Source organism: Sturnira hondurensis, unplaced genomic scaffold, assembly GCF_014824575.4.
Source record: "Sturnira hondurensis isolate 20B ecotype Veracruz unplaced genomic scaffold, ASM1482457v3 Scaffold0002840, whole genome shotgun sequence".
Taxonomy (NCBI): Eukaryota; Metazoa; Chordata; class Mammalia; order Chiroptera; family Phyllostomidae; genus Sturnira; species Sturnira hondurensis.
Window position 1 is genome coordinate 12,278,157 of NW_028075471.1, and position 25,820 is coordinate 12,303,976.

At 41.0% G+C, this 25,820-nt stretch overlaps 1 protein-coding gene across 16 annotated transcripts in view; it reads right to left on the reverse strand.

The window, feature by feature from the left end:
* MAGI1 (membrane associated guanylate kinase, WW and PDZ domain containing 1) overlaps positions 1–25,820 on the reverse strand; it is a 614,474-nt gene that overhangs the window by 422,987 nt on the left and 165,667 nt on the right. The window lies entirely within an intron of this gene.

Genomic DNA, 25,820 nt, shown 5'->3' on the forward strand with positions numbered 1-25,820 from the left:
CTCTTTTTCACATAAGTATTTTATATTATGAGCCCATTTTAGTAATACACACATACCCTTATAGAAAAAATTCAGAAAAAATATACATGGAAATGGTAAAAACATATTATTGGTGAGTGGTAGGATTATGAGTGAATTCTAGTTTCTTCATCCTACTTTTCTGAACACTCCAAAATTTTTGGAATGAATAGCTATGATTTCCTAATGAATAGGGGACCACAACAAAACTTAAATAAGAGGAGATTATCATACTAGCAATACTAGCATAATGAGCTACTTACACATGAATGTGACTGGGGTAATAAGAAATAGAGGAGAGTATTATTTTTAAAATGTTCTGAAATGGATTTGATATCAGATTTCTCTGTAACTTTTCAAAAGTTGTTTTCACCCAAAAGAACCTTCATCTGCTCTGGGCCAATTAGGTATGGCTATTCAGTCTGGTAACACTTTGGAAAAAAAATCGATAATTAAAAAGAGTATTTTTCTTAGTAACCTTTCCTATCATTATATACACTGATTACATCCTTCAAGATTTGGTATATTCTGTGCCCAACTCAGAAGACCAGACAGCCCAACCTGACATTTATTAGTGTGGATTTTCTTAATCCCTCCCTCTCTAATCACTCTAAAGGTACAGTATTGGGATGTCGACAGTTTTGCCATCAGGATGTTCTAACAAGCTGATCCTCCAAAAATCCTTTGCTGTAGCTTCTGAAGACAGGACACATGACCAACTTCACATTTCAAATGTTTATTCTCCAAAGCCTTTTAAACATAATACCAATGGTAACGCTAGTGAGAGGAATAAGAACGTCTTTAAACATAAAGGACAGCAGCCCTGGCCAATGTGGCTCAGTTGCTTGAAGCACTGGACCACACACCAGAATGTTACGGATTTGGTTATGGTCAGGGCATGTGTGAGGCCATCAATGGATGTTTCTCTCCCCCAACCCCTCTCCCTCTCCCTTCTCCTTTCTATCTAAAATCCATAAATATGTCCTCAGGTGAGGAAATAGATAAATAAATAAACAGAAATTGATCCATTCTATTAGCATTGCCCCTGGCAACATTCTTCCGTTTCCCCTCACGTTCCCTGACTTGCTCTAACCTGACATGAATTTATGGTGCCACTCCCTGCGTCCTGCCCTTTGACAAGGCTTCCTACTTCTCAAGAAGGTGCCACATTCCATAACCCTTGAGGGTGCCATAATCCAGGGTAATTACCTGATCAATAAGGAATTGCTTTTTCCCCATTCAACTTTCTTAGACTGGCCTTGTTTTTCTTAACTTTGACAGTTTTGAATACTGGCCAGGCATCTTGTAGAATGACCTTCCATTTGGGTTTCTCTGATGTTTTTCTCAAGATTAGACTAGGGTTATGTTTTGGAAAGAATACCAAAGGGTGAAACATCCTTTTTGTAACATCATATTAGGAGTCCGTGCGATCAGCATGGCCCATCGCCGATGATGCTGACCTTGACCACTTAGTTTAGGTGGTGTCTGCAAGCTTTCTCCACTGTGAAGTCTTGGTTTTTCATTCCCCATGTTCTAAGCTTTGCATGTGAGTGACTATGCCCACACCACACTTTAGGAGGCAAGTTAAGCTTCCCTCCTCTAGAGGTGGAAGTATCAACCTGTAGTACTTGAAATTATTCTGCAAGGTAGATTTGTCTCTTCTTCCTCATTTATTTATCTATTCTATCATTTATCGTTATCATTGTGGACTCAATATTTTGTTTTATTCTTTGGGCGATATTCTAATGCTGCCATTATTCATTTTCCTGCTACTTATACTTTCAGCCTGCACAGTTTTTGAGAAATTGAAGTCTAGATTTTTTCATCAGCCACCATGTTAGACAGAAATAATTTATCCATGTTAAATTTATATTTTCCCAGCTTCAATGTCTGTCCCATAGTTCAAGGACCCTGAGATTTTCTATGCAATTGTATTCCACCTCCAGGGTCAACACACTGCATAGCTCCAGGGGGTATTGATCACATAAAGAATTTAAAAATGAGAATTTTCTCTATCCAGTCCATCCCCAAAAACTCAGTGCTGGTGATAAACCTAAATCTTTACAACTAACATTGGTAGTTCTCCTTCACATATTCTATTCTCCCTGATACAAGCACAAAACAGCAATATTCATGACCAAAAGCCTAAAAGATGTGTTGGACTTTAGAAAGTTACCACATTTTCGGACCATAAGATGCACCTAGGTTTTAGAGGAGGAAAATAAGTAAAAAATTTTAAAGAAAAATGTGGTAAAATATTTACTAACATAAATAACATAATATTTCACCACTGTAAATATAAAGCTACATTAGGACTAAAGATGCACCCCCCTTTTCCTCCCAAATTAGAAGGGGGTGGGTCGGTGTGTCTTACAGCCCAAAAAATACCATAATATTGAACTGGGAGGTAAGGCAGCAGGCAGGAAAGAGATAGGGGGAGGGGACTACTCTATTTTTCGGACCATAAGATGCACCCCCCCCCAAATTTGGGACTTACAGTTCAAATGTAGCTTTACATTTACATTGGTGAAATATTATGTTATTTATGTTAGTAAATATTTTACCACATTTTTTACTTCAATTTTTTCCCTATTTCCACCTCTAAAACCTTGGTGTGTCTTATGGTCAAAAAAATATGTTACTTCCGTTCTTTGATCACTTTACTATATACCAGGCATAGGGCAGGCAATACTATTTTTTTTAAAAAAGGTCTCTTCAGGAGACAACATTATCATTAGAATTTACACAGCAAAATAAGATAATGCAGAAGTGTCACAGAGCTACTTAACTGCGGAGTCAAATCGCCCTTGCTCCAAAGGCCTTTCTCTTAAGCACTACTCTTCCGCCTCAAAGCAGGCCTCCATGGAAACCTTCAAATGCCTTTGATCTAGGATGTTATGTCAAGGGGGTCGAACACAGACATGCAGGTGCATCTTCACTTCAAGGCTTACTCATCTACATTCCCTCCACAACACACTAAATTTCTAGTTCCAAGCTGTTCGCTCTTGGCATGGAGGAAGTTCCTATGACTGCTGACATAATTACTACAGGGGGGTAAGCTTTCTCCCATCTCATTTTCAGTACTCAGAAGTGCAGGTCTACCCACATTTATGTAACGTATAAATTAATGTCCCATAAAATCCTTCCAATTGACTACGGTACTTTTTTTTAAAAAGGGGTATGTGTACAAAGAAGCAGCATCATTATTACATCTACTCTTAGAATGTGAGACTTCAATCCATCCCCAAAATTCCCTGAGCACTTCCTTCCAGGTAAAGCAGTAACTACCCACTCATACAAAGTACACGCTTCACCAGAGTTGGTTTCAGGCTACATTAGTTAACCCCGCGTCATTCTGCAGTGACAAGGGCCCATCTGCTTCCTTGGCAACAAAGAAGAAATGGATTTCAAGTCAGCTTAAGGGGGGCTGAACCTGGAACATTTCTATTTGCATCTAAAGCTGGAAGTTCTTATCTAGTTCTGCTTTCCAGTGTTAACTCAGCAAATCTTAACAGATTTCCTCAAAAGGTCACAGGAGGTCCATACTTCTCCATCAAGTTCCAACATCACAGGCTAAGTCTAAAGCTGCACTAGGAGGAAGGAGGCCCACCCCACCATGGTAAGATTTTTCACTGCTGAAACCGAAAGTAGTAACTTATCTACAGCTAGAGCCCCTTTCTGCATTGTTTTTGTTCTCTGGGGGCAGTGTAATCTCAAATCGGTGGCTGGACCTCTTCAAATGGCTCTTCTTGAGTGCTATGATGGGGGACTAGGAGGGTGGAAGCACTGTTGACGTTGCTGTGTGGTGAGTGATTGATTAAAGCTCTGCTCTCCAATTCCAAGGGCAAAAATCTAAGTAAATTAACATGGTTTCAAGTTTAAAAGTCAAATAATGGATAGGCTGCGGTAGGCAGAATAATGATGCCCAAAAGATGCCCACATCCCCCGTGAATACGTTACATTTCAAAAGGACTTCGAAAACACAATAAAGGACCTTGAGGTGAGGAGATTATCCAGGATTAACCAGTGGGCACCACCTAATCACAAGTCCTTAAAAGCTGTGGACCTTTCCTGCTGAGAGAGATGGGGGACAGGAGGAGGAGAGATTCCCAGAAGCAAAAGGAACTCAGCCCACTGTGGCTGACTATAAAGATGGACTCACAATGGCCACGAGCTAAAGAAAATGGGTGGCCTTGTGCAGCTGAGAACAGCTCTTGGTTGACAGCCAGCAAGGAAACAGAATCTCACCACTCCAGTCACAACAAACTGCATATTGCCAACCACCCAACTGAGTCAGAAAAGAGATCTCACCCTAGGGCCTCCAAAGAGGAACAGAGCCAGCTGACACTTGGATATTAGCCCAGTGACACCCATGGAAGACTCCTGACCTTCAAAACGTAAACTAAATTTGTATTGCTTCAAGCCACTAAATTTGTTATTTGTTCTGGCAGCAATAGAAAACTAATAGATAGTCTCAGGGTAAATGAACCCATTTCTCAACATCTAGGCCCTAGTTCTTTAAATCAAAAGGAAGCATAATACTCACATAGCGCTCTACTGCTTACAAACCCGCTTTAGTAAAAGTTGCTGCAGAACCCACCTGTGATGCTGAAAACAGCAGTTGGTGTTGGGCAGTCTCTGAGAGATCACTACCAAAGATACTGATAGTAAATCACCCCAGACCACTCTGAAAGGCAATGATAATTAACACTGACCTGTGATCCCAAGTTTTTCAAGCGCAAGGAGCATTTATAATGGTTTAAAAAAAAGGCACAGATCCTACATGAAAGTTGTGCTTTCAGTAATGTGGACTAATAAAATGCATAATCTCCCAAATCTGGTCTTGGATTCACCAGTGCTTGTAAGTGAATTGCTGTCTTATTAATCACAACAGCATCAACATCCAGGTGAAAAACTGTAGTCCGGACACATGAGGTAATTATTTATACAGAGAACACCTGGAACACACGTGGGTGCAAATGTCCCTTTGTGTCTTGACCACCAGCACTATCCAGACCCATAATACGAAAACCAGAGTCCTGGACTAAGTACACCATCAGCGTCCTGGCCCATATGTGGCACAGGGTACCTCAAGGGCATCACATTTTTGGTCATTTTTATCTAAAGGATGAGTCTGATTTTCTCACAATTACACATCCACCTGAGGCTATTTATGTACTGCTAAAGCAACACTTGAGAAATATATTACAAAAGGAATAATAGGAATGACTCAAAAAAAAGTCACTACCAGAAAAAAAACTTGGGGCAGCTATGACTGGTATGGTTCAGTTCATTATCAATCCATGATTGATTTAACCACGACTCCAGTGAAAGTTCTCATGGAAAACATGAGATAAGTTTTAACAAAGAAAATGAATTCAAATAATTTTCTAAATATTAAATCACAGATAACCAATAAGCTACCACACACATCACCTCTCAGTGGGAATTACTTCCACCAGGCTCCCAGTCTGACTCTGTATCACACACCTTACCAACACCAATTCAACAAGGCTGACTAACATTTGAAATCGATTTCCAATGCAGTTCACGAGTGACAGTATAGTATGCAGTCAATTAAAAATAATCAGATGTTTCCATGTGATTCACTGAAACACTTGCCCAAAGCTTTTCAAGAGAACAGTACTTCCAATTTATTATTATGGGTTAAAAAATGTATGAAAAGATGACAATACCTCCATTGTTTATTACAAATCCCACTTGTGACTTCTGGTGTAAAAGAAAGTGAAAGGATTATAGTATTAAATTGAAGCCAGCAAGCAGGAAATACTGAAGAGGTGTTGACCTTAAATGGTTTTAGGAAGGTTATATAGTAACTTTTAAAATCTTTAAAAGTAAACAGTAGTCTGGCATGTAGAAACTGTCAATACTCAGCTATGCATCTTTAGGCCAGTAACTGAGCCTCTCTGAACTTGAGATTTTTCCCCTCATTTGTGAATTGAGGAGCAAGTCCACACCTGATTCTGCATCCTAAATTCATGCGTGCTACATGGAGTAGCAATAGCCCTAGCCATGACTTCTCATGCTTGATAATGTTCCACACTTCTAGCACGGAACTAGAATCATCTGCCCCACTGCTCTCAAACTTCCCCCTAATTCCACGGACAACCTTGAGCAAGTGTGGCTTCCCTAGCAAGCCTCAGTCTCTCCTCAGTTCTACTTATGAGGAAGATCAGGGCAACCTGGAGAGAAATTTCGATATCATTTAAGTAACATTACTGTTTACAAAAACTAGAAGTATGCACTGAAACCCAGAACTAGTGAGGTTACGTTCATTCATACTTTAAAGAATAGACTGTATAAAGGAAAGAAGTACAGAGATAAAGCATCTCGCCATAACCAAGCACACTGATGGACCTGACCGTTCTTCTTCCAAAGTACACAAAATGGAACACTTAAGATTGCCCTCTAACTGTTGACATGTGGCATGCAGCCACGGGAAAGAACGCCAAGATTCTGAACAAAAAAAAGCAAAAAACTAAATGACTCCTGCTATTAGATTTGGGCAGGAAAGCCCCAAACAAAGAAAAACAAAATTCCACAAAGATTTTGGCAAGGCAGAATTTGAGAAGCACCTACTGGAAAAAACCTATGTGCATGAATGTAATTTTAGATAAAATGCTCACACTGAACTACATTGACATAAACAAGATAGGAAGAAAAAAGGAAGGTGCCAGGTATTTTAAGTGTCTGTTGCAGATTTAAATGAAAAAGGCAAATCTGAAGCATGTCACCACAGATGTTAAGATCCACACTGCAATGAAGAGTACACCATAATTTTCTAATTTATATACTTTATTCACTCCTGGACTATGGGGATGTCAAGTATTAATTGTGGCAGCCTTGCTTATAAGAGAGTATTGAGAGACTTCAGACTGCCATTTAGCAACAGATTTTTAACATTTTGTTTTCATCCCTCCTGAGTGCATTTTTCTCTGTGATGTTCCCAACCACCTCTCTTTCTGAGTGCACCTCTGTCTGCCCGCAGAAGAATGTTTACCATGGCTGCACAGGAAACGAGGGCTCAGCCACCAACATAAACCCCGCTGAAGACCCACTCACCACCACACTTAATTGGCAGAAGTGATGTCTGCTATGTTCGTTCCTACAAATACAGCTCATTTTGGTATAGTCCTTGTATCTCACAATTTGGCTAAGCCCAAAATTATGCCAAGGGGGGAGCTAGGAGAGAATCTTCAAAATGATAGTGAGACGTCAGTGGGCATTTAGCATATTTAATAAGACTAAACAGGAGAGGGAAGATGGCGGCATGGTAGGAGGGAGCAGATTCCACTTCCCCCTACACATGGGAGAAAAACCTAGCCAATCTACAGAGGAAATGAGCAAACAGCCAACAGAACCTCAGCATATATGAAAATAGGAGATCAAAAATTGTAGTGGACATTGAAAAACCAGATGGTAAGGAGAGTACTTCAGGATAATAAGGACCCAGGGATCAGGGCGGGGACCAGGGAGGCTCCAGCCCAAAGCCCGCCGCTCGCTGGGTCTGCCACAGGGCTCGTGGGAGAAAGCTGGGTCAATGGCTCCCTCCCCAGCCAAACAAGTTTTGAGAAGCACCAGGGCAGTTGCAGAGAGGGGAATGAGGACTAAGTGGCAAACACACAGGGGCTGTGAGCACCCACGCAGAGCCCTAGGAAGAGTACACGCAGGAACCCATGCAACCAGAGGTGGCCTGGCTGCACACCCGTGACCGCAACCCAGGGAGAGTGTGCTTTGTGGAAGACTCGGAGCCCACACCAGTAAACCCAGGGTGAGCACATGTTTAGGAAGGCCGGAGCCCACATCCAAGGCCCTGCAAAGAGGTGCCAGGCTAGCTCTGGGGAGAGTACTCCTGAGGCTGACTGAGTGCAGGTCAGGAAGGGAGAAAAGCAATACCAATGTCCCTCAGCCTGTTGCAGCCAGCAAGACCAGAACAACTGGTTTGGCCCCTTTGAAACCAGCCAGAGGTTCTTTGTTTGTTTGTTTGATTTTTCTTTAAGTAATTTTTTATTTTTTAATTCTTACGGTTTAAATATCTCTTGATTCCTTTTGCTTCTCTTTCCTTCTTTCTATTTTACTCTTTCTTCCTTTCTTTCCAATTTTATCTCTTCTTCTTTCCTTCTTCTGCTTCCCCCCCTTTCTTTTTTCTTTTTAAATACCCACAAGTGACACACACAAAAAAACCCTGGAACTGTGAAAAGACCAGAGTCGGACCCAAAGAAGGGGCATCCTAACAGCTGAGACAGTGAGACAAACTTCACTTTGATATTACAGAGAAACTGCAAGTTATTGCATATTTGTAATATTATTTTTTCATTATTCTTACATCTTTTATTTTAACAGTATTTTTGTATTCCTCTTCTTTCTGTATAGTCTTCCTTGCTTGGCTGCTTATATTGTATCATTTGACAGGTTTCCCCTATTCTCTCATTCATAGTATATTGCTAATTTACTGTCCTTCACGTCACTTGTGTTGCATTAGCATACTACTTAAGGGTCTATACTCCCAATTCCTGTTATCTATATCTCATAGATTCTGTCATATGATTGTTGCTCTAATATTATTGTAAATAATAGCTATTCCATACTATTGTAACGCTACACAACACCCCTCCCAGATCTTAGCCCACTTCATAGTCTCCTGAACTCTATTACTGTAGTAGTTAACTTTATTCTCACATACTACACTTATTTACTATCCTTCATTCTTACCTTACCTCAGAATCTGACCTCCCACAACCTCACTGCTTTCTAGATACAACTCACAAGCCTTCCCTCCCCAACAAGAGTATTATCTTCTTTCCATCCTTTCTAAAAAGTGGCTAGCTGGGTGGAATATCATCGTTAGCAGTATACGTAGCCAAAGAACCTCCTCTCTCTTCTCTAGCAGCTGCTACTGTAAATATCATAAAAAACTTTCTTGCTGTGTTAAACCATTTTGCCTTCTCCCTCCAACTGATCACAAAAAATAGGTAGAAGCTGTGAACACCAAGATACCCAAAGGAGACTCCACCACTGAATCTCACTGGTATTCTACCACAGAAGTTCACACCCAGGGAGCCAGAACAAATCAATTTAAGAAGCGGAAGCTAACAAGAAGAGTCTCACAAACAATGAGAAGGCAAAGAAACAATCCTCAAATAAAGGGGAAGGAGAAACACTCAGAAAGAATGCTAAATGAAATAGAGGCAACTCAACTATCAGATATTGAGTTCGAAGCAATGGTTATCAGGAAGCTCAATGAGCTCACAGTGAATTACCAGAAACTACAGGAAAACTACAATGAACTTGCTGCAAACTATATCAAAATTAAAAAGGAAATAAAAAAACTATCAACAAGGAGCAAAAGGAAATGAAGAAAGAAACAGAATATCTGAACTGAGCAACACAACAGAAGGAATCAAAAGCAGGACAGATAAAGCAGAAGATTGGATCAGTGAGCTGGACAACAAAGTAGAAAAAAATACCCAGAAAGAGCAAGAAAAAGAAAAGAGGTACAGAAAGAATACACTGGGATTAAGAGAAATGCAAGACAATATGAAATGTAATAATATTTGTATAATAGAGATACTAGAAGGAGGAAAAGAAAAGCAAGGGATAGAACACCTATTTGAAAAAGTAATGATGGAAAACTTCTCCAATTTGATGACAGAAAAGGTCACACAAATCCAGGGAACAAAGAGAGTCCCAATCAAGAGGAACCCAAAGAGGCCCACCACAAGACATAGCTCAATTCAATGGCAAAATTTCAAGACAAAGAGAGAATCTTAAAGGCAGCAAGAGGGAAACAAGAAGTAACATACAAGGGAGCCCCCATAAATTTAGCTACTGACTTCTCAATGGAAACACTCCAAGCAAGAAAAGAATGGCAAGAAATATTCCAAGTCATGAGAACCACGGGACTGCAACCAAGGCTACTTTACCCAGCAAGGCTTTCAATCAAGATAGAAGGCCAATTAAGGAGCTTCCCAGACAAAAGAAATCTAAAAGAATACACCTCCACCAAACCAGCTCTGCAAAAGATGGTAAAGGGCCTACTTTAAGGAAAGGAAGAAAAAGAGAGAGAGAGAAAGAAACACACGTACAAAAATGGCCATAAATAAGTACCTATCAATAATAACCTTAAATGGACAAGACTGTCCATTTTCATCATTTCTATTCAATATAGTATTGGAAGTTTTAACCACAGTGATCGGACAAGAAAAGGAAATAAAAGGCATCCAAATTGGAAAAGAGGAAACAAAACTGGCATTAACTGCAGATAACATGATGATGTACATAGAAAATTCTATAGACTCTACCTAAAAACTGTTTGACCTAATGAATGAATTTGGCAAAATAGCATAATACAAAGTCAATATCCAGAAATCAAAGGCATTTTTGTGTACCAACAATGAAACAGCAGAAGCAGAAATCAAGAAAAAATCCCATTCGATATAGCAAAAAGAAAAACAAAATACCCAGGAATAAACCTAACCAAGGAGGTAAAAGACCTATATGCAGAAAACTACACAACACTGGAGAAAGAAATCAAGGAAGACACAAACAAATGGAAACATATACCGTGTTCATGAGTAGGAAGAATTAACATCATCAAAATGTCCATACTACCCAAAGCAATTTACAGATTCAATGCAATACCTATTAAAGTACCAATGGCATATTTCACAGACATAGAACAAATACTTCAAAAATTTATATGGAACCATAATGTCCCTGAATAGTTGCTATAATTTTGAGAAAGAAGAGCAAAGTAGGAGAGATCACAATACCTGATATCAAAATGTATTACAAGGCCACTGTAATCAAAACAGCCTGGTACTGGCATTAAAACAGGCACATGGACCAATGGAACAGAACAGAGAGCCCTGAAATAAACCCAAGTGTCTACAGTCAAGTAATATTCAATAAAGTGGGCAGCAAGACAAACTGGAGTTAAAATAGCCTATTCAACCAATGGTGTTGGGAGAACTGGACATCACATACAAAAAAAGTGAAACACAAGCACCAACTTACATGATACACACACAAAAAAAAATTCAAGGTGGATAAAAGATTTAAATATAAGCCGGGACACCATTAAAGTCCTAGAGGAGAGCACAGGCAGGAAAATCTCAGATATTTCATGCAGCAACATTTTTACTGATATGTCCCCTAGAACAAGGGACATAAAGGAAAGAATAAACAAATGGGATCTCGTCAAAATAAAAAGCTTCTAAAGAAAACATGGCTAAAGAAAACAGTATTAAAATAGAGCCCTGGCTGGTGTAGCTCAGTGGATTGAGCTCGGGCCTGCGAACCACACGATTGCGGTTCGATTCCCAGTCAGGGCACATGCCTGGGTTGAAGGCCAGGTCCCAGCGGAGGACGCATGAGAGGCAAACATACATTGATATTTCTCTCCCTCTCTCCTTCCCTTACCCTCTAAAGATAAATAAATAAATAAACAAACAAACAAACAATAAAATAAAAACAGAACCAACTGTATGGGAAAACACATTCGCCAATGATACTTCACATAAGGGTTTGATCTCCAAAATATATAAAGAACTCACATGACTCCACTCTAAGAAAACAAGCAACCCAATTAAAAAGTGGGCAAAGGACTTGAACAGACACTTCTCCAAGGAAGACATACAGAGGATCCAGAGACACATGAAAACATGCTCAATATCGCTAGCTATCAGAGAGATGCAAATTAAAACCACAATGAGATCCCACTTCACACCAGTCAGAACGGCCATCATAAACAAAGCAACAAACAAGTGTTGGAGAGGTTGTGGGGAAAAGCGGACCCTAGTGCACTGCTGTTGGAATGGTAGACTGGTAGAACCAGTATGGAAAACAGTATGGAATTTTCTCAGAAAACTAAAAATGGAACTGCCTTTTGACCTAGCAATTCCACTGCTAGGATTATATCATAAGAACCCTGAAACACCAATCCAAAAGAACCTGTGCACCCCAATGTTCACAGCAGCAAAATTTACAATAGCCAAGTGCTGGAAGCAACCTAAGTGCCCATCAGTAAATGAATGGATCAAGAAACTATGGTACATTTATGCAATGGAATTCTATGCAGCAGAAAGAAAGAAAACTATGGTACATTTATACAATGGAATCCTTTGCAACAGCATGGATGGAAGTGGAAAGCATTATGCTAAGCAAAATAAGCCAGGCAGTAAAAGACAAATACCATATGATCTCACATTTAACAGAAACCTAAACAATAAAACAAAAAAAAACAAGCAAAATATAACCAAAACACGGAAACAGACAACAGGCTGACAGTGACCAGAGGGGAGAGGGGAGAAAATTTCAGGGGAAAACGGGTAGGGTTTACAGAAACAAATATAAAGGACACATGGGGGACACGGGGACAGTGACCAGAGGGGAAAGGGGAGGGAATTTGAGGGGAAATAGGAGAGGGATTTAGAGGAACAAATATAAAGGATACATGGACAACAACTAAGAAGGGTAGAAATGGGAGGGAGGGGGGACCATGGGAGGGTGGGGATGGGATGGGAGTAATAGATAGAAAACTGTACTTGAAAATAATTAAATATTTTTTTTAAAGAAAGGACACATGGACAAAAACTAAGGTGCATTTGGAATGAGAGGGAATTGGGGAGCACTGCGGGGAAGGGCTGGGATAGAAGTAAAAGTCAGAAAACTGTACTTGAACAATTAAAATAAAATTAAAAAATAAAAATAATATTTTGCTAAAAAAAAGACTAAACACAGAAAATGAAACTACTAGGGATGGGCTTATTCATTCCTATAGTTTAGAAAATAATAACAGGCTTAAAGGCAATCCTTTGTAGCCAAACTCCTAGCACTTCTCTGGACAGGGGAGCTTCCATGCCCACCTGCTCTGCATGTGTACTCTGCCTGGTTGCCTCACCTTGATCAGGGGAACATCACTCATCCTTCCAGACCCATGGGTAAAGCTAGATGCTCCCCTAGCTCTTTGCCACAAGAGTTTAGACTTTCTGGTCCAGAAATAACCATGTGTTTTGTAGCTGTTCATTTCTCTGGCCATCTCTCTCTGGTTTTAAGAGACCAGACTTCTTGTTCTTTTCTCTGTCTCCACAGCTTGGCCCCACCCAGACACACGAGAGATACTTCATATTTACTGCAATGACTATCAAGCAGGCAAAGCATATGCCTTAAATGTAACCAGCAGGATCTCTATCTACTTCCATGAAGATGTACACCATTATGGATACTGTTGAGTTTTCAAGTCTGATTATTATCCACTGTGGTGGTGGCTTGACGCTTACACACAGCTTTCCCCCAGTATATAATTATGTCAAAGAGACAAATTAAACAAGCATTATTTTTTTCTTAAAATCCTTGCTACTACTCTACAGTGGTGCTCCCATCATTCCCATCCTTATGGGTGAGATAAGTAGGGCTGGTAGGGAACTGACTTTTCCAACATCTCCCAGTAAGAAAGTCAGTGACAAAGCCAGGACTAGACCTGCCAAGCTTCCAACACCCGTGATTTACAACCTCCCAACTCACCCAACAGCATATGTTCAACTCCTATTCAAAACGGAAAAACCAAAACCTTGAAGGTGACTTTGCACAAATGTGCATTTATACGTTCAAATACTTATTTAACAGGGTAACCACTATGTGTTAATCATTTATCTGTTTACAAATTTTTGCTGTGCCACATGAACTAAAGAATATCCATTTCTAAATCCCAATGAATTTAAAAGTCACTGGTGTAGATTCTGATTTCATTATTACAACAAGCTTTAGGGAACTACATGCCTTTCTCCACACATTAAGTTTGCAGACTTCTGAATGCTTTTGAGCATATCCCACCTATTTCAATCCACGCTTCCATGACAGTGTCCTTTGTTGGGGTTCTCAAATACATGAAACTAAATGCTAGCCAACCCGAGAAGCTGGTTCTCTGTGTTCCATTTGCATGCAGGAAAGTGTTTGTTTACTAACTTTCACAAATGACCCTCTGTGGCTTTCTACAGCAGGAGAGCATCTTTAGGTAAGTACAGTATGCGTGACTACCTAGGTGATACAAACCCACTGTCCACTCGGCACCTTCTGCCCTGGGCCTGGGGATACTGTGTAGCACAGTATTTCCTACTGTTCTGGAGCCAAGATTCTTGTGCATAATACTGGCTAATAAATAAGGAAATGAACAAAATAAGTAGCTTCGGATAGTAATAACAACTGAGAAGAAAATGACAAAGCGATACAAAAGTGGAGGGATGGGGGAAGATGGTAGAAAGAGGGCCAGGCAGAAGTTACTTGACATAAGGTAAATACAGAAGTTTCTGAGGTGGTTTTGAATTTAGTGCTCAGAATGAACAAGAATTAGGAAAATATCTAAGGGAAGAACGTTCTCGACAGAAACTACAAATGGTGTGAACGGTCTTACCATATTCGAGGCACACTACAGGAAGTCCAAGGAGCTGGAGCTATCTTTCCCTGATTTCTACTTTGATTCCACTGTGATTGGAGAGCGTATTCTGTATGATACAGTTGTTTTTTGTTAATTTAGTGAGGTTTGCATTATGGCTCAGGGGATGGACACTCTTGGTATATGACCTGTGTTTCAAAAGAACTTTTACTGTGTTCTTTATAAATCCTCATGGCTGATGATGCTGTTATTCGATATCAATGCCCTTAAAATCTCTCTGGTTGTTCTATCAGTTGTTGAGAGGGATGCTGAACTCTCCAACTGCAATTATGCTGGATCTGTCTTTTATTTCCCCATCGCATAGTTTGCAGACCTGTTGTTTGGTGCATAAACACTTAGAATTGTTATGTCAACTTCATGGAATGACCCTCTTTTGGTTCCTCTGACATACACTTTATCTGATATTAATATAGCCGCCTTTGCTTTCTTTATTTGTTTGCAAGATACATCTTTCGCTATCCTTTCACACCGAACCTGGCTATGCCACTACATTGGCATGAGTGTCTTGAACACCTGTGTAGTTAGGTTCTGTTTTTGTCCACCTGCCAGTCTCTGTCGTGAAACTGATCTACGCACGTAGACCATTTGAAATTACTGATGTGTTAGGGCTTAAGTCTACCATTTTATTTTTTATTTGTTTTTTCTCTCTTCTTTTTTCTGCCTTCCCGTGGGTTACCTGAATATTTTTAGAATTCCATTTTGATATGGCTGTAGTATTTCTGAGGGTATCTCTTTGGTACAATATTGATTTTCTTTTTATCCAGGGGCTTATTATGTGCTAGATACTATGTAATCACTTTACTCACATCAAGGAAACAAGGGATTATAGTTACATCATAAGGATATTTTAAAATTCACTGGGTAGATGTGTCTGGAAGGAAGAGAAGTGTCAGAAGGGCCTCTTAATAGCAACAATAAATGCACCAGCAAGTTAATTGATATCAAGCAATGGAGAAAAGATTCACTTTCAACCCAAAGCCAATGCATTTTCTAATTCCATGCACCTGCATTTTCTGACTTTCTGATTCTTACCATTGTAACAAATAGAACTCATGAATAGGATAAAAGTCATTCATGGTAAGACAATATTTGAAAATAGATGACTGTGTACAAGAAATTAATAACTCTGGTGTATTTACTTTTATTGCCAAATAAAATTTGCATTAATATTACATTTTTACGGTGAAATACTAAGACATTTAAAATACTTAAATGTAAATGAGAACATTCTTATTTCACACTAAGTATTTATAGGCCATTATTTGGCAGATTTAATGATTTATATTTATAATTTTAGTACCCACTGTACCATATATAGGCTCTCCTGTCCTGTGCTTGAAGCCAGAATTCAGCCCTTCTGTTCAACAGCCCTGTTTCTCCCTTGTGAATTACATTAAGCTTTTTATTTATTCCTGCTCCAATTATAAATTGGTATGATGGAGAATAGGTGGAAGCAGAGCTGAAGTTTCCATCGCTACAAACAAGCTAGGCACTGCCTGTGCAACCCGAGCACCAGCATCAGGATACTGTACTTTGGTGGCTTCTCCGTCACCCACACTACCTCAGGCACACACTGCTGCGGTCTACCAGCTCAATATTGCCAGGAGCAGAGTGTGTGACCCAGACAGGAGTGAGGCATGCCTCATCCTGAGTAAGAGCACACAGCACCACAAAGCGGAACGAAGATGATGTATTCATTGGAAAATCTGAAAACTTGACTCCATGAATCAGGAGAGTAAATAGCTCTATTTCACAATAGGCTGAATGGTCACCAAAAAAAAAAAAAGCTGATCTAATTTTGCATGCATGGTGTAATGCTTCTGCAGTTTCACTAGTTTCTTAAACGATCTCTAAAACAGAGGGTGAGGCCCACTGGCTACATGATGGGGAAGGCAAAGAAAGAAAAAATATGAGAAAGTCCAGGGAAGACAGAATGAGGTATGTTTCCTTGTGAAGCACTGTGATATCTCAGTTCCATGGAGACACAGGTGGGACCTGGGAGACACTCCTGCTAGAAATAATCCCAAGTAAAATGTAGTTTCCCAGGCGGGCGCAGACCTCCCTGGCCTTGCACCTCCATGCTGGGCACTGTCTGTCATCTCTGCAAGCAGCTGGCCCACCTCCCAGAGGCAGGACGGGGCTCCTGGATTTCTGCCCGCCATATTCTGCAATGCCCACACATCTGCAATGTCACACCACCACAACATCCATCCCTGCAGCTCACCCACGACCAGTAGGTGCCTTAGTCTTTTGCTTAGGTCAAATACACAGCCACTGCAACCAGCCGATCACCCAAGACACAGCCAAGCTCCAGCCAGGCTCCTGCTTCCTGGTAACAGTGTGCATTATGTAAAAAATGCATATGAACATAAAGCATGAAGTAACTCAAATTTGCCATTTTCTCTCTCTTATGCAACACTTTTCTCTCCTTTAGACTTACAGGGTTTTGTCAACAATCTAATCTAAGTTGGTCTACTTTGCTCATCTATCATGTCCTTTCTGATGTTATTATCTGATGCCTTAACCCCAAATCTCATGCTTCCCTAGGGTTTCTCAAACTGAAACTCTTGACACTTAGAGCTGAATGATTCTTCAGCATGGCGGCTTTGCTGTGTAAGGTAGGATGTTTAGCAGCATCCCTGGCCTTGTGACAATCAAAAAGTTCTCCAGACATTTCACAATACACCCAGCACAGAGAGCGGGGTCCTCACATTTGGGGAACAAATGATCCAGATCACAACTGACCTAAAATGAGCCAACACCAACAGCAGGAGGAACACCAGCAGTTCATTTCAAAAACAGGTTCATCATCTATTTTGATAATGTAGACACAAGGGAAGCCAGTCCCAGTAATGAAATACTTGAATAACTAAATATTTAAATATCACTGTAGGCATTTTTATCATTCCACCTTCCCACTTCCTGCTCCAGACCTCCCTAAACAGAAATTTTGGCCTCAATAAAAATTTACTGCCATTTCGTTAACATTAAAACAGATGTTGCAGCTCTGAGTTATGGAGCAGTTTCCTAGGGAGCAGGAAGAAGTTGAGTTTTCCCTCCCTGGAGTGATAAGAGATAGCAAATAAACAATACCACCTTTTGTAACACCATAATTTACACTCTGGTAACGGAGGAAGTAGGAAAGGTTTAATCAAGCAAATAAATTCACACCTGTTCTCTCCTCTTAGTTCTGTCTCCCTTGCATTTTATAAATGTGTGGTTTTAACCTATTATTGTTTCCTACTAAAAGAAAAATTTGGACTATAGCAAAATGCTGCTATGTAATTCCTTCCTTCCTTCCTTCCTTCTTTCCTTCCTTCCTTCCTTCTACTAAGCTTCAGAGCCCACAGGGTTCCTGGGGTGGCAACAGGGTATAAAATCACGCTGGCCAACTGTTCCTGATTTATTTCCATATATGCCTTTTTATTCTCTGCTTACTCATGGACCATGAAATATGTCCAGTGAGAGACAGCAGCTTTTTGTTCAACTATCTGTCTCCTCACCACAATTGAAAACTGAAGCATGTCTCCTCTACCGAGAAAAATGCATCCCTATTTTCACTCTTGTGGTAGGTTATGAAAGATCGTTTCTTCTGTCTTAGGTTCTCTTCGTCATGCTCTCCCATCCTTCTTTCTGGAAGAAGTCAGGTGCCACATTACACAGCCGCTGTGTGGAGAGGTCCTTGTGGCCAGGGACTGAGGCGTGCCAACCACAAGATGATCTTAGAACAACAGTCCTGAACCACCACAGTCGGGCCTGAGCTGACACTGCAGCCCCAACAGACGGCGGCCTGACTGCAATCTCAGCAGAAACCTTGAGCCGAGGCAGCAGGTTAAGCCATGCTCAGATTACTAACCCACGGAAACTGAAATACAAGATGTTTGTTGTTGTAAACTGATAAACCTGGCCGTGGTTTGTTATACAGAAGTAGATAACTAACGAATCTGCCCAGCTAGAGGCCTCCACAGCCAAAATAAGACTGAGTCAGCTGTCACTTCACTCACTCATTTCCGAGAGCCTCTGCCCACAGAAGACCCTTCACTCCAGCTCTCCTCATCAGGTCCCTCACGTAGAAGTCATCATCATGCCTTCTCTCTGCGGAGTATTTTTCGCATTAAAGCAACCCAAATGTAATGGAAGCAAAGGGAATTAAAGCTCAAATTGTTCACATGTTTTCAACACTTGTCTCAGAGGAGCTCTGTAAGAGAGTTTCAGGGTCAAAAACATTTTGACAAGCTATGCACTCTTCCTGGAGAACGCTAGGGTTTCTTGCCATGTTGAAAGCTCTGAGAACCCCGCAAAGGAGCTCTGCTAAACCTCAAAACTCTCTCCACACACCAAGTATCTCCGACAAAGGTCCTACTGAACCAGTATCAATGACATACTTCGGGGAACAGAGGTCCAGAGCAGCAGTTCTCAAAGCGCAGCTTTGAAAGTGAGTGGAACACACTTCACATAGGTCTTGGTCTTATTTGACGGGGTGCTTCCCACTGCAGATCTCAGCCTATTCTGAAAGCACGAAAACCAGATGGTGGGTGGAGTGACACTGATTATCATTTACCGCTCTTTCTCTAAAGGACACAACGGGGAAGCCACGAGTCCACTCTCACTTCAGATTTCAAGGTTAGGGAGACATCGGCGTTCTAGGTGACTGTGTGTAAGTTTGCTCAGCCCTTTCTTTCTTCTGCCAATTGAAATCCTTGGGAACACAGTGCAGTAGTTAGATGATGGGCCCTGGAGTAACTCTGAACTTTATTTCTGCTCCATCACTTACTATACATGTCAACTAACCCCTTTATCTAATATAAAATACGATACAAGACCTACCTTACTGGACTGGATATGTATGCTTAACTTTGGCACAATGCCTGGCACTCAATACATGTCACCTGTTCAGTACCGTTATCATCACCAATACATTGGATCTTACATTACCCACTTTAACTTTCTAACAGAGCCCCACCATCGCCACATGTCCCAACCATGTCACTCACGATTACACAGGTGCCATGTCCTCGCTATGTCTTTGCACTGCCAGATGGAAGAATGTGATGCTTTACCTTCACTCTCACAGGGCAGCTCTTAGCTCTTGACCCTCACCTGTCTCAGCCTTCTCTAGTTTCCAACTGCAGGCGATGCCATAATCACCACTTCAATTTTAGAAGCTTCATAGTCATTTACAAAAGGTAAGCTTTGCTGTTTTGCTTCCAATATCATTCATAATGCCACTCAACATTTTACTGTGGTCTAGAAGACAGATTAACCTGCAAGGCCTATCAGAGCCTTTTGTCCTCCTTATCTAGTTCAGAGATGAAAAGTAGGTAGATGACTAGGCTTAAAAAGCTTAATTCTCTTACTAAATTTAGAGATCGGAACTACAAGGCAGTGGTAACAATGCCACACTCAGCCCCGGGCGTGACCAGCTGAAAGCCCGGGGAAACTGAGCAGGTGCGTGGACGACCAGGTGGCTGTGCATGCAGCATCTGCCCACTGCATGCTAACGCTAACAGAAGGCAACGGGTACGGAAAAGTACTGTTTCCAACCTGCTCACTAGAAGCTCTAATGCTGACTCCAGGCTGTCTGGAATGAGTGTCATTCTGAGAAGCAAGCCATGAGGTAACGTGTTCTCCAGTGAATTAACAGCTGGAAAGGGAAATTTCACCCTACACTCTGCAACACGGCAAGCCTACAAGACTGAGCCACCAATGCAGCTTGACCTACGAGTAACCTTAGGAAGGTGTGTAAGCTCTCTAAGCAACCCGTTCTCCTTTACAAAACCAGAGGCATGGTCTGGACCATGTAGGTTGTCAGTGATAAATGATGCTCTGCCACTAATGACATACGTAAGGGCAGCTCCATGAGGGTCCTTATAGTAATCCCAAGTACCAACTGGCTCAAAGTACCAACATGCACGGTCACCAACATGTTCTGAGCATTTACTCTGTAGAAACATGTGTGCTATGCTTTCTCCCTCATCGCAACCCGGACCAGGTCCTGTTATTATTCCCACAACAGATGTGGTAACAGCAGGCCTGAGAGTCTGAACAACTTCATTCACGCAGCTAGGAAATGGCTGGAGCTAGGATTCAAATCCAAGGTCCTAGCCATTGTAGCACACTGCCTCCCCCGAGGCAGCATTTTATACGTATTTGTGAAAGGAAGGATGAATTGTCAAGGATACTTATTTGTTTTTTATCCCGTAGAACTTTCTTTTTTCCAAAGGAAGAAAACACTGATTTGTTCTCCTTGCAGGTTAAAAAGAGGAGCAGCTTACTAAACACCAAACACATTTCTTCACACTGATTTTAAAACAATTACTTAAACTACTTCCTGAACCAAATTTTTACTACCCAAGGGTGGGTACTTATTTAAACACTGCCACTTAATGATGTGAGGGTCCAAAAAGCAATAGCTGGTCACTACAGGCAGCTTTTTTTTATAAATACAAAAATCCTATAGGCTACAAGAGTATAGCATGACAAATCACAAATCAGAGACAGAGCCTTTGACATGAGGATTTAAAGCTCAAGAATTTCAATGTACTTAATAACATTAAATCTGAGACAGATGGTGGAATGCCTTAAGAAATCCCAAGTTGTTAATGTTATCCGGGATGGAAACTACTTAGCTGGGTTTGTATTTCTTCTCCCTTAATCAGAAAATGGCTGGCACCACCTGGTGGTTTTTCCTCTAAAAATCTAAGTCCCCATGAGCCAAAAAACTAAGATCTGAGTAATATGCTTGCTGTCAAAGAAACTGACCCTACGTAAGAAAGCAGTCATCATTAATTTATAATCTATTCATGTAATTCTAACTGAAGTGCTGAACAAATTTAGTTTTTATCTAAATAGAAATATTCTCGCCTCTTAGAGCACTCCCTTAAAAATAGAAAATATATCGCCCTGGCCAGTGTGGCTCAGTTGGTTGGAGCATCGTCCCATAACCAAAGGGTGGTGGATTCGATTCCCAGTCAGGACACATACCTAGGTTGCAGGCACATAAGGGAGGCAACTACTTGATGTTTCTTTCAATTGCTTTCTCCTTCTCCTTCCCTGTTCCTTCCTCTCTCTCTAAAAGCAATGAAAAAAAACGTCCTTGGGTGAGGATAAAAAAATAGAAAATATCCCCAAGACTCACACCCAGGACAGTGTGAATGCCCTGGACTTACACACAGCCTGGGTACCACCAACATCATGCATTCAATCAGGCTGAGGATGAAAAGATGCTTTCATGTAAGTTAAATGTACTTTGATGCAATGCCACAAAGTACTGGGCTCTTCACCATTTTATAGATGGAGACTCAAACTAAATTTGGAACGTGTCCCAGAACTAGGATGGGGTGATACGCAGCATACCTAAGATTTAAGTGCAATTCTGTCTGTTCGCATAGTCCTGACTATGCTGCAATTCCCTCCACCTTGATGGCCATGATGGCGACTAATCCTCACACAGTACATGAAAATGGATGAGTTCTAATGAACGTTTGAACCCCATTAACTAAGGCAGTCATGTTAAAATTCTCCTTTGCTGGCAGTCCTAGTGAGTCAAGGTGCAGTTTTACTGGACACATACCAGGTGCTCAAACATTGCTGATTTCTTACTTTAACCTCAGTTGCCCTTGGGTAGCTCTGAAACACTACATGTTCTTCCCTTATGGAAGCACCAAAGGGATAACCAGAGGGTAAGAATTATCCAAAGGGTGGGACGGACACTTGCCAAATTTATGACCAGCATCAAGAAGAAAAAAGTTGGAAGAAATCCACTTTTTCCAACCACATGTCTCTGAGTTAACTAGAAATGCAGTAAATATGGAAACTGTGTGTGTTATCCTGAATGAAACTTCAAGTAAAGAAAACCAAATGGGTAACAGCAGGGATAGTTGAAGGTGGGCAAAGTGAAGTGACCTAAAATGTTTCACAGCCTCTGTTGGTTCCAGACAATCTTAATTAGATGCTCCAATTGACGTCTTCTAGACTGGCAACCCACTTCATTACTTTGATACATTTTCCCTCACCCAGAGACCCATTATTGCTCAGCTTCACCATAACACATTTACGAAGAGCTGACAGGCAATCTTTAAGCAAAATGAACCGGAAATTAATGACTTGCATAAAGAAAATGACAGTTTCTTTGGGAGAGTTACCAAGTTTATGTTGTATGCAGTTTGTGTGTGTATGTTTTCCTTCTAAGCTGGAAGTTTTTATTGAAGGGAAGAAATTGTCATTGCGGGTGTGTCTCAGTTGGTTAGAGCAATGCCCCATACACCAAAAGGTTAGGGCTTCAACTCCCGGTCAGGGCACATACCTAGGATGCAGGTTTCAAATCCAGTCAGGGCACGTTGCAAAGCAACCAATCGATACTTCTCTCTCACATCAATGTTACCTGCCCACCCCCTCTCCCTCCCTCTCTCTCTAAAATCAATAAACATCCTTAAATAAAGGAAGAAACTAACCTTGAAATTTATTGAGAGAAAAAAATCTGTGGTGGAGAGAATGGGGGGAAACGCAGCAGTGTAGCTAGTGTTTAAGAGCTTGGCTGCTGGACCAAAGTTTGAGTCCTGAATTTGAACCCTGCTTCTCACACATTGAGTGCTCAGGGCCAAATTACTCAATCCTCTGAGCACCAGGTTCCCTACCTCAAAATGCAAAAGACTTCCTGCACTCTGGCCCTCTGCCTCAGCCTTCAGGAATAGGGAAGGTAAACACACCCCTGCCTCCTCTCTGATAGGTAAGGCGGGGCTGTATGATTAGTTCTGGTCAATAAGTTGTATGCAGAGGTGCGGTGTGTCTCTTCCAGTCTAAACACACGACCACAAGTTCAAGACCATCCAGAGCGTGCTTCTCCCTGTGCATTGCAATGTTGGAAGAGGCCTCTGTGTCAGTCAGAGTGACTAGGACGAGCAGGCCTACTCGCCACCCACTGACATGTTTGATGCACATGCATCTTGACCCCAAAACAAACCTTATTTTTACAACCCTGGTATTTGTGGGGCGGCTGTGTCTGCTACTGCACATACTGCTGATGGACTACTTCATAAGCTGCTTATACAGAGTAAATGAAATAATGCTAAGATGTCAATAAGTGAACTCTATTCAATGAGTAACCTGTTCTTCCTTCCATCTTTCCTTTTCTCTTCCTTCCTAAGGGACAAGCACTTCTCCTAGACGGGTACAACATGGTTAGTACTGCAAAGGTACACTGGAGGTATATTTCACTTTACACCTAATAGAGAAGGAACTTAACTGAACTAAAATAGAAATCAATAAGCATTTTCTTTCCTTCTTTTCAGGTTCCACTGAAGATTCCACATTGGTTTTTGGAAAGTATAAATATTTAACCCCAAGGAAACCAGCTCTCCCTCACAGGATTCAGCTTCAAACTAGAGAACTTCTTTGCAATATAGATAAATAAGTTACTTTACTAGTTTGGTACAAAGCAAAAACACACATCAAAAATTAACAAACGATGGTTGAGGGCTCTGTTATATTTTCTTATAAAATGACTGAAATTAGAAGTGAAATAAAATATTACCAGCCAAACTCATCTGGATACCCAGTTGCTGTACAACAATAATGCTGATTTTAACTCCCTCCTTGGGGATTGCCCTCAGATACTCGTGCTCTGTCAAGTTCTCCATTACGGTGAACGGCCCCTTCACTGCCAGTGTGCAATCAGGATGACCAACTCGTCCCAATTTGTCTGAGACTTACCCAGTGTTAACACACGAAGTCCTGCAAACCTGGAAAACCACTCAGTCCCCGCCAACCAGACAGTCTGGGACTGTCTCAGTTTTAGATAAGTCTGCATCCCAAAAGCACCCTCACCCCAGGTCGAGCCAGCATGGTCGGCCACCCTAATGCAGAGACAGCCATAAGCACAAAATAAGCAAGACACATCTTTCTGGGGTGTAAGATACAGGGGAGGGGCATTACATCATCTAAAAGAGTTTTACTTTAAAACAAAGATACGTAACAGATTACTACATAAATCCTGGGTCAACTTTTGGGAGAAAACTCAGGTGGTCAAATTAAGGTTGAGCATTCTGGCCTGTTTTTACGGGGGGCACAGAGGTGGAAACGACGGATAAGCAAGACTGAGGAAGAAGAGCCACAGACGCGGAAACACTGAGGGTGCACTGTCCACGCCCTCCCTACTTTGCTGCATCAAGTTGGCCCCATCATTTAATCTCTCCAGGCCTCCATCATGGTTCCTTGATTTTAAAACCCTGCCCAGAAGAAGGCAGGGACTTTGCTTTGTTCGTTGCTGTTGTTTCCAGGACCCGGCACAATGCTTGGCACAGAGGAAGTGCTTGCTCTGTGGTGTGTTGGTGAGTGCCCACATTTCTATACCAGTGACAAAACTAACAGCCATGTGAGCATCACTGACATTCTCAAACACTATATATGCAGAAGTGCTCTGCATGGTAGTAAGGGCAGTGGGAAAGTAATTTCTATTACTTTCACAAAGCTCTTTATTATCTTCTTTCTCTATTCAGTGACTCCTGGATTTTGTTGAGTTAGTAGTGGCGCGGTGTAATTTTCAGACTTCAGTCAGGGAAAATCTGTTAGGCTAAGTTATACATTACAGTAATCTCTCTTTATCTGCAGTTTCACTTTCAGCAGCTCCAAATGTCTGCAGTCAACCATAGTCCAAAAATATTAAGCGAAAATTTCCAGGAAGAAACAATTCATAAGTTTTAAATTGCACGCTGTTGTTAAGTGGTATGATGAAATCTCAACACATCCCGCTCTGTCCCACCCAGGATGTGAATCATCCCTTTGCCCAGTGTCCCTACACTGTTAATGCTCCCTGACTGCTGATCATTAGTTCCAGTCTCACTTATCAGTATAACAGTCTTGTGTTCAAGTGACCTTTCTTCTACTTAACAATGACCCAAGGCACAAGAGTAGCAATGCTGGCAATCTGAATTACAGGCCAAAGAGAAGCCAAAATAGCTTCCTTTAAGTGAAGAGGTGAGTGCAGTACAATATTTTAAGAGAGTGAGAGAGAGAGCATATTCACAGAACTTTTGTTGTTATAATTGTTCTATTTTATTATTAGTTATTGTCGCTAATCTTTTACTGTGGCTTACTTATAAATTAAACCTTATAGAGGAATGTATGTATAGAAAAAAGCATAGCATATGCAAGTTTCAGTACTCTGTCATTTCAGGCACCCACTGGGGGTCGTGAAGCTTTATCTCCCACAGACAAGGCAGGACTATTGTTTAAACTTATGAGGCAATGTATGTTTGAAAATATTTTCTAAAATATACCAGCAGAAATCAAATGTTTACACTCAGTGATATCAAACAACGTTTACTCAAAA